The sequence below is a fragment of the Polypterus senegalus genome, chromosome 9, assembly GCF_016835505.1.
Source record: "Polypterus senegalus isolate Bchr_013 chromosome 9, ASM1683550v1, whole genome shotgun sequence".
NCBI lineage: Eukaryota > Metazoa > Chordata > Cladistia > Polypteriformes > Polypteridae > Polypterus > Polypterus senegalus.
In genome coordinates, this window is record NC_053162.1 from 51,708,237 (window position 1) to 51,718,618 (window position 10,382).

The following is a 10,382-nucleotide window of genomic DNA, read 5'->3' on the forward strand; positions in this document are numbered from 1 at the left end:
TAAACTTTAGTGACAGAGGGAATTCACTTTCTTGGTGCTGCTTGGTGTGTAAACTAATTCTGTTTTTAAACATCTGCTGATTATGGAAGAAGTATTAAGTCAGATTAGTAAGAAATAGAAAATGTATTCTGTTGCTTATAAACTATTAAATTAAACGACTAGATTATCACTGACCTGATAGCCATATTATTATCTTCAAAAATTGTATTTAACAGTGAAGCAAAAAAGAATGTTCTACTTTTTTACTGTAAAAAATAAGTCTATTCAGAGACCGCAAACATCATTTAACAATCAGTAAATTGTGTAATTATACATAGTAAAAAAGTAATGAAGATGAATGTATTGCATAGAATAGGTATCTGGCAGTAAATACATTTTATTACACAACTCAACCATACTATTACAAAAATTAACTAAAAAGTGCATCATGGTGAGCCAACCTAAATCTCACAAGAATTTAAAGAACCTGGGTAGGGCAACCAAGAGTGTTCTTAAGGCTTTTCTTAGAAACATCTGTTTAATTTCTTAGATCGAGGGATTTAATAATAAAGGCAACATCAAAACATTTGTACTTTAACAGTTAATGATTCAAAAAGCTATCAAGTAAAAGGAGAATATAAATTTCAAACTTTTCTTAATGAAAGAGCAAAATGTTGAAGTTGTAGAGAGAGTTTAGAATGTAAACAGTTAACATGACATTGAGCACCACTTCTGACCTTTGCTTGCATATTGAAATGTAGATTAAGGTTGTGTAGCATCTCTTCAGCTGAGACTTGTCTTTTAGATTTTCTTAAAAGTGAATAATACAAATGCTAAATATTAAATCTTATTTGGGTATAGTTATGTTATCAAAGTACATGTCTCCTGCACCTAGACATTACAGTTGCTTAAAAACATTTCACCGAAAGTGCCCTCATTCCCTTAAAAGTTTAAACACAATATCATATCATTTCACTCTGTCAAACAGTGAACTTAAAATTCACTCTGCACTACACTCGTTCACTCTGCACTACACTACACTAAAAACTCGATACAAAACAATGCTGTAAACCTAAAATGAAAGTTACAGTAAACAAAGTCCATAAGTGACAAAAAAATTAGGGAATTTTAAATGAAGCTGATAAATAATATATACAAAATATAGTACATTAAAGACACAGTGTTTCCAGGCTGGGTCAGGCCACAAAGCCTCATCTGTATCACACAAGATATTTGCTCTTCTAGGACAGTGAGGGAAAGATGCTCAGCTATGTCTCCTTTAGGCTTGGATGGATTTTAAAGTGATATCCCCACAGGCTTCCTCCATGGCCCACAGTAGATTCCTTACATCATAAGGATTCTGATCATAAACTTTCCCTTGCCATGCCAAGAAGAATTCTTCTGTGGTGTTGAGAAATGGAGATTATGCTGTATCACACACATGCGATTAGGAGGAAGTTGAGTGGACCAAAAGAAGGTAATTCCACTCCAGGCCAGGGGGCGGCAGGGTGCACAAAACTTTTCTCTATTTTCTCTGCAAACCAAACATGGGAAAACCTGCCTGATTTCTCATACAAGACATCACTTCCAGTTCCGGGCCCAAGAGTGACGTCTCTTCTGGTTCCGGTTCCAAAAACAAAGCCACTTCTGGTTCTGGCGCCAATAATGACGTCTCTTCCGCTTCTGACGTAGATGACATCACTTCCTTTGATGGCCTTTAAAGCCACCATCTTTGCCAGTACTCTCAGTTCATGTTGAGAACTTGCCCTGATCACATCTGTGCAATTTCAAGTAACCTTTGCAGCTTGGTACAATATATGGGTGGCTGCCCCAAATCTTTTTGTGTGTCCGAGGGTGACTTCTTTCACAGCTGGCAAAAACAAACTGTAAAACCTAGCATGATCAATGAACCAGTTACATAAAGCTGCAGCTCGGTGAAAACTAACATTGTCCCTAATCACAATGCATTGTGATAACTCTGTCTTTCCAGTGTCATTTTGTTGTCACTCAGTATTCTCAAAAAGATGATCTAGGAAATTCAGCTAACGTTCTTTGTTCTAAGGGCCTCAAATGGCATGGTGGTGGTGAACCCCATATTCACTTATGGCTACGCACATGGTCACATTGTCTCCCTGCTACCCAGGAATTTCTGCAATGGCATGCTGCCCAGTAATGTAGCAGCTCCTTCTTGTTTTAGTGAGGTTAAATCCTACCTCATCAACAAAGTTGTATTCACGTTGCTAGTATCAAGCTGAAAAATTCATTACAATAAAAGGACAGACGTAAGCAAACTGTACATTAAAAAGTTTGAACTTTGTATGTATACTACATCTGTATTGTACTTTTTACTATATCATGATCTGGTCCTATATACTTTATGAGTTTCCAATGATCTTACCTGTGCTTATTGCAGGTGTTTTGATTTGGTGTGAATTCATTTCAAAAGTGACTTTGTATACGTGCTTCATGTTCAGGTTGTTATGAAGCAGTATGCGGTTTATACTATAAATGCTTCGATTTACGCCCTGGAATGTTTGCTGATCTTATATGACTCTGCTGTGAATTTCCCATAAGCAAATGTTGTTGGCCACGACCATATTCACTGTTTCTTGTTCTTCTGCATCTGACAGGAGTCATTGTCATTACCTTATATTTCAGTTATGTGTATTGCTTTTGCTTTTGTTGTTCCTCTCCCTGCACCTTGTCTGTTATCCATTGCAGGTTCATCCAGAAAAAAACCAGTAAACACACACATGGCTTCATTTATACAGTAAGCAGTCAGTAGTTTAGCATCAAGTGCAAAGCAATTTGACACACAGTGTTTTCAGCTGGTCAGCTGAGTGCTAACTGAGCTTAAGTTTTGAAACCTTGTGTTTGATTAGAGAGAGGAGTGTTTTCAAATTGGTCATACAGTGATAAGTGTTCTTCACCAATGGAATTTGTGTTGGAAGATCTGTTCAAAGGTGCAACCAATCAGTGATATGATGAAAGGAAACACAGTTTGTAATTCTGGGAATAGTATAATTTTCAGGACTGAATTAAAGCAAAACGTTATCTGTCTGTTCAAGGTGTAGTGTTTAGGCAATTGGGAAAAACTGTAATTAATTATGGTTGGTACAAAGAAGTTTTCTTTTGTACTGCTCCACTACAGCTCGAGAGGGACTTGTTTGGGTTTTGATCACCGTTTGTATGGGTTATGTTCTTCCCACATCTAGATTCACATTTATTTTAATTACAGTATTCATATTTATACCACTGTGAAACTTTGCAATAGCTGTTTGCAATAGAAGTAGAAATGTAAATATTTTGTGTTTTTTTGACACTGCACCTGACTAAATGTGTAAGACTAGTACTTGATGCTAGCTCATACAAGTTTCTTATCTCTTGTAGGATAATTGACAACTCATTCACAGTAAATCAATTTGTGATATCTACCAACATGAAGTATTTTCTTTCTTAATGAAACATTATTTGGTAGTTATTATTCCTTTATTGTTCTCTTCTACAAAACCATCAGTTCCTAAACTCCTTTGGTAATGATATTATGATCTTAAAAACAATATTTGGCTTCATTTGAGGTTCATTATGTCTGTACATATAAATTCATACATACCTTCATGCTTACATTTGGAAACTCACTAAGTACGTCCAAGGCAGTATGTACAAGACAAGAACCAACGGAGTTTCACACTCATGCACATGCCCACAGGTACCCTCATAGCTTTAAATATATAGGGGGAAAGAATAGGATTCTGTAACAACTACACAGACGATGAGCAAACAAGGTCATCTGAACTTGGGATCTACAGCCCTAACCATAGTACCACTGTGCCACACAAAGTATATTTTTAGAAAGTTACATTTGTTGTTTTGTCTATCATAAAATATTTTTAATTCATCTAATGATCAATTTCATTATAATAAGACCTTAAAATTAAAACCCTTTTTAAAGAACCCCCCCCAGCCAAGCCACCAGTTAGTTATGTTAATCTATAATTAGAAATGATTGTGATAATTAAGTATTGTTAATTATCTAATAGATCATATAATTTATTACTGAATATGTAATAAATCATAATAATATTTTAACAATTGTTGTCAAATGCAGTTATCAATTATTCAATAGTACTCTTCACTGATCTAACCATCAATCAAAAGATTGCAATTCAAAGCAACCAGATTAAAAAAAAAGTTAATTAAAAGATCATTTAAAACATGTTAATTCAGAAGAGTGCTCCAAAAGTAAAAATTAACAGCATGAAACAGAAACACATTAAAGTGTTAGGGTATCAGCTAGGAAATCCTTTTTAAGTGCCAACGGTGAAAGAAAGAAAACAGTGAAATATTTCCTTAAAATGGTTTGAGAATTGTTGTCCCAGTTCATTCGTCTAGTAAGGTGATCCATCAAATAAAACACCTTTTATTTTTATTGTTCTTTTATATTGCTTCATCAGAAATAGCTGGACCAGAGGCAAGCTGGGATTACATCATTGGTTGTCTTCACACCCCTTCTCATTCACTCTAAGAAGGAAGAGTAGTTCTATTAATGACTGTACCTTTCCCACTCTCCTGCAATTTGCCTTCACTTTAGACCAAGTAAATCACTCACCATGCTCTTGTGTTGATTAACTGACAGTATACAGGATTTGATCAAAAAGAAAAATTCAAACGGATGAGAATTGAGACAGTAGGTTGTAATGAGTCCTAAACACAAGATAAAGGTTTAGGGGGATCCGTCCCATATATTATCAGGATTGCTGTAAGGCCAAAAAAAAAAAAAGCTTTTGTTAGCAAAAAGAGTAATCATCATGGACTGAGTCATGCATCTGACTGACGAACAGGAGGATTGCTGGGTTTATATGACCGAGAGGGAGAAAGAGGCGGGTCATCAGTGCGAAGTGATCCATCCAAGGGGCGGTCTACTGCTCAAATAGAAAGTGCAGTTGTTCTTAATTGTTCCTGTAAAGAATGAGAGGAGATATTAGTGTACATGTCCAGACCCGTGTGGTGTTTCAACATTAGCCAGCCCCTGCTGCTGCCCCCGATGAGCATGTGTGAGACAATGTATATAAATGTCTATAGGAGGATGAATTAAAATTCCAATACTGATGGAAACTCAAAGACAGGGTTTCAGCATCTGGAAACTATAATGCTTAAAGTAGTGCTTACTAAGATTCACATAAGACTTTTAACACTAGAATTACCAGAGCCTATGAAAAAACTCATAGATCCGTCCCACCTTAAGTCGCATCTTAAAACCGTTCTCACCTCTCCGCCAGTGTCTTTTGTTAATCTAAATGTGCTGATAAAGAAAATCTGCAAGTAGCCGGCTATTCCATCCCCCACCGACTTAGAACGTGCACAAACTTCTCCCAGCTTATGCCTTGATTGATTATCTGGGAGTGAAGTGGAGTTTTAGAGTTGAAATAATAGATCATTATTTTGAATATACGAATTTCATGTGTGTTCCGTTTCTATAGTAATCCGTGTAAACATTTTTAAAACAGAAACGTTTTTCATATTGTAGTAGTAAATGACAAAATGTAGGCATAAACTATATGCCTAAACTATATAAATTAAGTATGAAGCCTGAAGTCCAAATATCAAAGAAACACTTTCACAAAAGGTACAAATATAACAGAACAAGTATGCTTTTTTTCAAAAATATAACTGCAGAAAAAAAAACACCTTAGCATGTCACATTGACACATACTTACTACAACTGCCACAGTAGTGTAATGGTATCAGCTGCTGACTAGTAATCAAAAGGTCATGAGTTCGATCCTGCACGATTCAGTTTTGAGAAGTAAACTGCTCTTATTCTTACTATTTTAAAATAAAAACATACATTTGATTTCAGTGTGTAACAGCCAGTGTAATTTATACTTGTAAATGTTATTTATTTTTTTTATTCACTTTTCATTCTCTCAGTCGTGTTCAAGATCCTTCCTTACCTAACACCCATCTGACACTACTGTTCTCACATAAAGATGCGCTATAGCTATGCAGCGTACTTGTGACTGCATTCTTGTATCAATGCTTGCAAACTGAAGTGCCTGCGTGCACTTTTCGTGGCATTACACGTTTTTTGAGCATGTCCATGTCGCTCAAACACAGGAACATATGTTGGTGTACAAGTATAACAAAACAAGTGCACTTTTATTATAGACTATAAGTGAAGAAAAAATAAAGCAAGTTACAATAGGCGGTTGATACAAGTTTGTGTGGTGCAATGCTAAGAACTGCTGATTTCCGATCCGTGCTATATAAAATCATCACATTCAAATATTAACAATTCCCACACACCCTTCCTACATTCACGACATGTGTACTTGTTTCAGTGTACATAGCTCTCTGTGCTATGGTTCCTATTACACTGAATGAGCACCTCAATCAACATCAATCAACATTTATTTATATAGCACATATTCATACAAAAAAATGTAGCTCAAAGTGCTTTACAAAATGAATAGAGAAATAGAAGACACAATAAAAGATAAACATAAGTCAACATTAATTAACATAGAATAAGAGTAAGGTCCGATGGCCAGGGTGGACAGAAAAACAAAAAACTCCAAAGGCTGGAGAAAAAAATAAAATCTGTAGGGGTTCCAGACCAAGAGACTGCCCAGTCCCCTCTGGGCAATCTACCTAACATAAATCAAACAGTCCTCTTTGTATTTAGCGTTTTCATCGAAGGACCTGATGATGATGGTCACGTAGACTTCTGGCTTTCAGTCCATCAATGTTGGTGCATCATGATGCTTTGAGTAGGTGGTGGTGGCGCAGGCCGCCACCACAAAAAACCGGAAAAAGAAACAGAAGAGAGTAGGGGTCAGTGGATTTTAGAGCCACCATGAATAGTTATTATGAAGAATTGAACATACAGAGTATCAGTATTAAGTTAAAGTGAAGTTATAAAAAGGCCATGTTAAAGTAATGTGTTTTCAGCAGTGTTTTAAAGTGCTCTACTGTATTTGCCTGGCGAATTCCTATTGGCAGGCTATTCCAGATTTTAGGTGCATAACAGCAGAAGGCCGCCTCACCACTTCTTTTAAGTTTAGCTTTTGGAATTATAAGGAGACACTCATTTGAAGATCTAAGGTTACGATTTGGAATATAACGTGTCAGGCATTCCGATATATAAGATGGAGCGAGATTATTTAAGGCTTTATAAACCATAAGCAGTATTTTAAAGTCAATCCTGAATGACACAGGCAACCAGTGTAGTGACATCAAAACTGGAGAAATGTGTTGGATTTTCTTTTCCCAGTTAGGATTCTAGCAGCTGCATTCTGCACTCGTTGCAAATGATTTATGTCTTTTTGGGTAGTCCTGAGAGGAGTGCGTTACAGTAATCTAGTCTACTGAAAACAAAAGCGTGAATTAATTTCTCAGCATCTTTCAATGATATAAGAGGTCTAACTTTAGCTATGTTTCTTAAGTGAAAAAATGCTGTCCTAGTGGTCTGATGAATATGCGATTTAAAATTCAGATTACAGTCAACGGTTACCCCTAAATTTTTACTTCCGTCTTAACTTTTAATCCTAGTGCATTAAGTTTATTTCTGATAACCTCGCTGAATCCATTATTGCCAATTACCAAAATTTCAGTTTTCTCTTTATTTAGTTTGAGAAAATTACTATTCATCCATTCAGAAATACCAGTAAGACATTGTGTTAGTGTATCGAAGAGTCGGAGTCATCAGGTGCTATAGATAAGTACAGCTGTGTGTCATCAGCATAGCTGTGGTAGCTCACGTTGTAACCTGAGATAATCTGACCTAACGGAAGCATGTAGATTGAGAATAACAGCGGACCCAGGATAGAGCCTTGTGGAACACCATATCGGATATCATGTGTCTTTGAGATTTGATTACCACAACTCACAAAGAATTTTCTCCTGCCAGGTAGGATTCAAACCAATTTAAGACACTGCCAGAGAGGCCCACCCATTGACTAAGGCGATTTCTAAGAATATTATGATCAATGGTGTCAAATGCAGCACTCAGATCTAAGAGGATGAGAACAGATAAATGGCCTCTGTCTGCATTTACCCAAAGTCATTTACTACTTTAACAAGTGCAGTTTCTGTACTGTGATTTGTTCTGAAGCCTGACTGAAAAGTATCAAGAATAGCATGTTTATTTAGGTGGTCATTTAACTGCATAATGACTGCCTTCTCTAGAATTTTACTTAAGAAGGGCAGGTTAGAAATGGGTCTAAAATTTTCAAAGGCAGAGGGGTCAAGATTATGTTTCTTAAGAAGGGGTTTAACTACAGCAGTCTTAAGACAGTCTGGAAAGACCCCGTAATAACAATTTACTATGTCCAGAATATTGTCAATTAGACGCCTGATATTTCTTTGAAAAACCTGGTTGGTATTGGGTCAAGGACGCAGGTGGAGGTTTCAGTTGAGAGATTATACTATGTAATTCAGGTAAATCTATCCTGGTGAAAGCATTTAATTTGTTTATAACGGAGTACCGGGGCTTTGGAGGTTCTGCAGTGTTGGGGAGATATACTATGTTATCTCTAATATCATTAATTTTTTGAGTGAAAAATACAGCAATGTTCTCACAGGTTTCACTGGAAGTATTCTGGGGGCATTCCTTTGTGTTACCTGGGTTTAACAGACGGTCAATTGTTGAAAATAAGACTCTGGGATTACTAGCATTGTTATTTATAATATTAGAGAAATAGCAGCCTCTCAAGACGGACAGTGTTATTGTATTCTGTTATTTTAACTTTTAATATTTCATAGTGGATAGTTAGTTTAGTTTTCCTCCATTTACGCTCAGCTCTACGACATGTTCTTTTTAAATCAGACACTCTTTGGGTCTTCCATGGAATAACAGTACTAGAGGATTTTTAACTGTCTTTTCAGGTGCAACTATGTCAACAGCAGTTCTTACTTTAGAATTAAAGTTTTCCACTTTACTATTTACATTATCCTCGCTATTATAGCTGGCATTATAAACGGACTGATTGCTTAGAATAGTTGTAAGCTTTAAAGCTGCTGAAGAGTCAAAGAAGCGTTTTTTAACAAAATGCTTCTCATGAGCGTTTTCTATCTTTATTTCTATATTAAATAGTAGAAGGAAATGGTCTGATAGACCGATATCAGTGACCTGCTTTATATCAACTTTAAGTCCTTTAGTAATCACTAAGTCTAACGTATGACCTGCTTTATGTGTAGGCTGATTTACGAGCTGCCTCAAATCAAAAGAGTCCAGGAGGTTCATGAATTCCTTTACCTTTTGGTCACACTGATTGTCGACATGAAAGTTAAAGTCGCCGACTATTAAGAGTGTCATAGTTTGTAACTAAAATTGACATTAAGTCAGAGAATTCCTCAAGGAAAGCGCGTTATATTTAGGAGGTCTATACACGGATAATACGAGAACGTGAGAATCTCCATGAATAACAACGGCGAGATACTCAAAGGACTTAAATTTACCAAAACTAACATCTTTACATTTTAATCGCTCGAGTAAATGTTTGCCAAACCGCCCCTTTTTCCCTGGCGGTCGCACGAGTAAAACTGTAATCCGGAGGCAGATTCGATTAAAACTGCCGCCCCATTGGAATTAAGCCATGTTTCATTTAGCGCAATAAAATCAATGTTTCTATCACTAATAAGATCGTTTATAAAAAATGTCTTGTTAGTTAAAGCTCTAACATTTAATAGTGCCATATTTAATGTTTCTGAAGGGCAGAGCTGAATTTTATGCGTGTTATCGGTAATCGGAACAAAAATTAAGTTATTTTTGTTAACGCCTCTGTGTGTACTTTTTATGTAATCTACAATCCGTTTTTATAGTCTTAATGCAGTGTTGATCTGAAGTAGTAATTTCAATTAAATTATTGGTGTTTTGCCGCACTGCCTAGATTTTTACGTGCATTAAGATTTGTTATTAGATTATTAATGATGTGCACTTTAACGGAAGACTCTGTTAAGCCATTATGTCCTATCAAACCAGTAGCATTACGTAAGGGGTTAGCAGTAGAAGTAGACAGTCAAGATAGACGAATTACCTTAGCGATGTTTTCGGAGAGGACCCGGGCGCCAAATCTATTCGGATGCAGTCCATCCCGCTTGAAGAAGCGCGGCCTTTCCCAAAAAAGATCCCAGTTGTCTATAAACCCGATGTCTTGATTCTCGCAGAAGCCTCTCAGCCAGTTGTTTAAACCCAGCAGACGACTGTAGTATTCATGCGATCGTCTGACGAGAGGTAGTGGACCCGAGATGAAGATTTTTGCGGATGGGGTCCTCTCCTTCGTGTCTTCAACTAGTGCTGCGAAGTCAGCCTTGAGAACCTCTGACTCTCGGTGCCTTATGTCGTTTACGCCGGCATGTAGAATGATGGATCCAATTGCCCTCTTGTGCTTCTGGTAGAAGGT

General features: G+C 36.7%; 1 long non-coding RNA gene across 2 annotated transcripts; it reads right to left on the minus strand.

Moving 5' to 3' along the window:
- Window positions 1-347: 347 nt before the first annotated feature.
- LOC120535340 lies at window positions 348-10,057 on the minus strand. Of its 2 annotated transcripts, XR_005634888.1 has the most exons (3): window positions 10,017-10,057; window positions 4,589-4,938; window positions 348-4,500 (listed from the first exon to the last, which is right to left on the minus strand). It is a non-coding gene; the product is annotated as an uncharacterized LOC120535340 (long non-coding RNA). The 2 variants fall into 2 exon arrangements; XR_005634887.1 differs by lacking the exon at window positions 10,017-10,057 and having other exon boundaries at window positions 4,589-5,234.
- Between the last annotated feature and the right edge of the window lie 325 nt (window positions 10,058-10,382).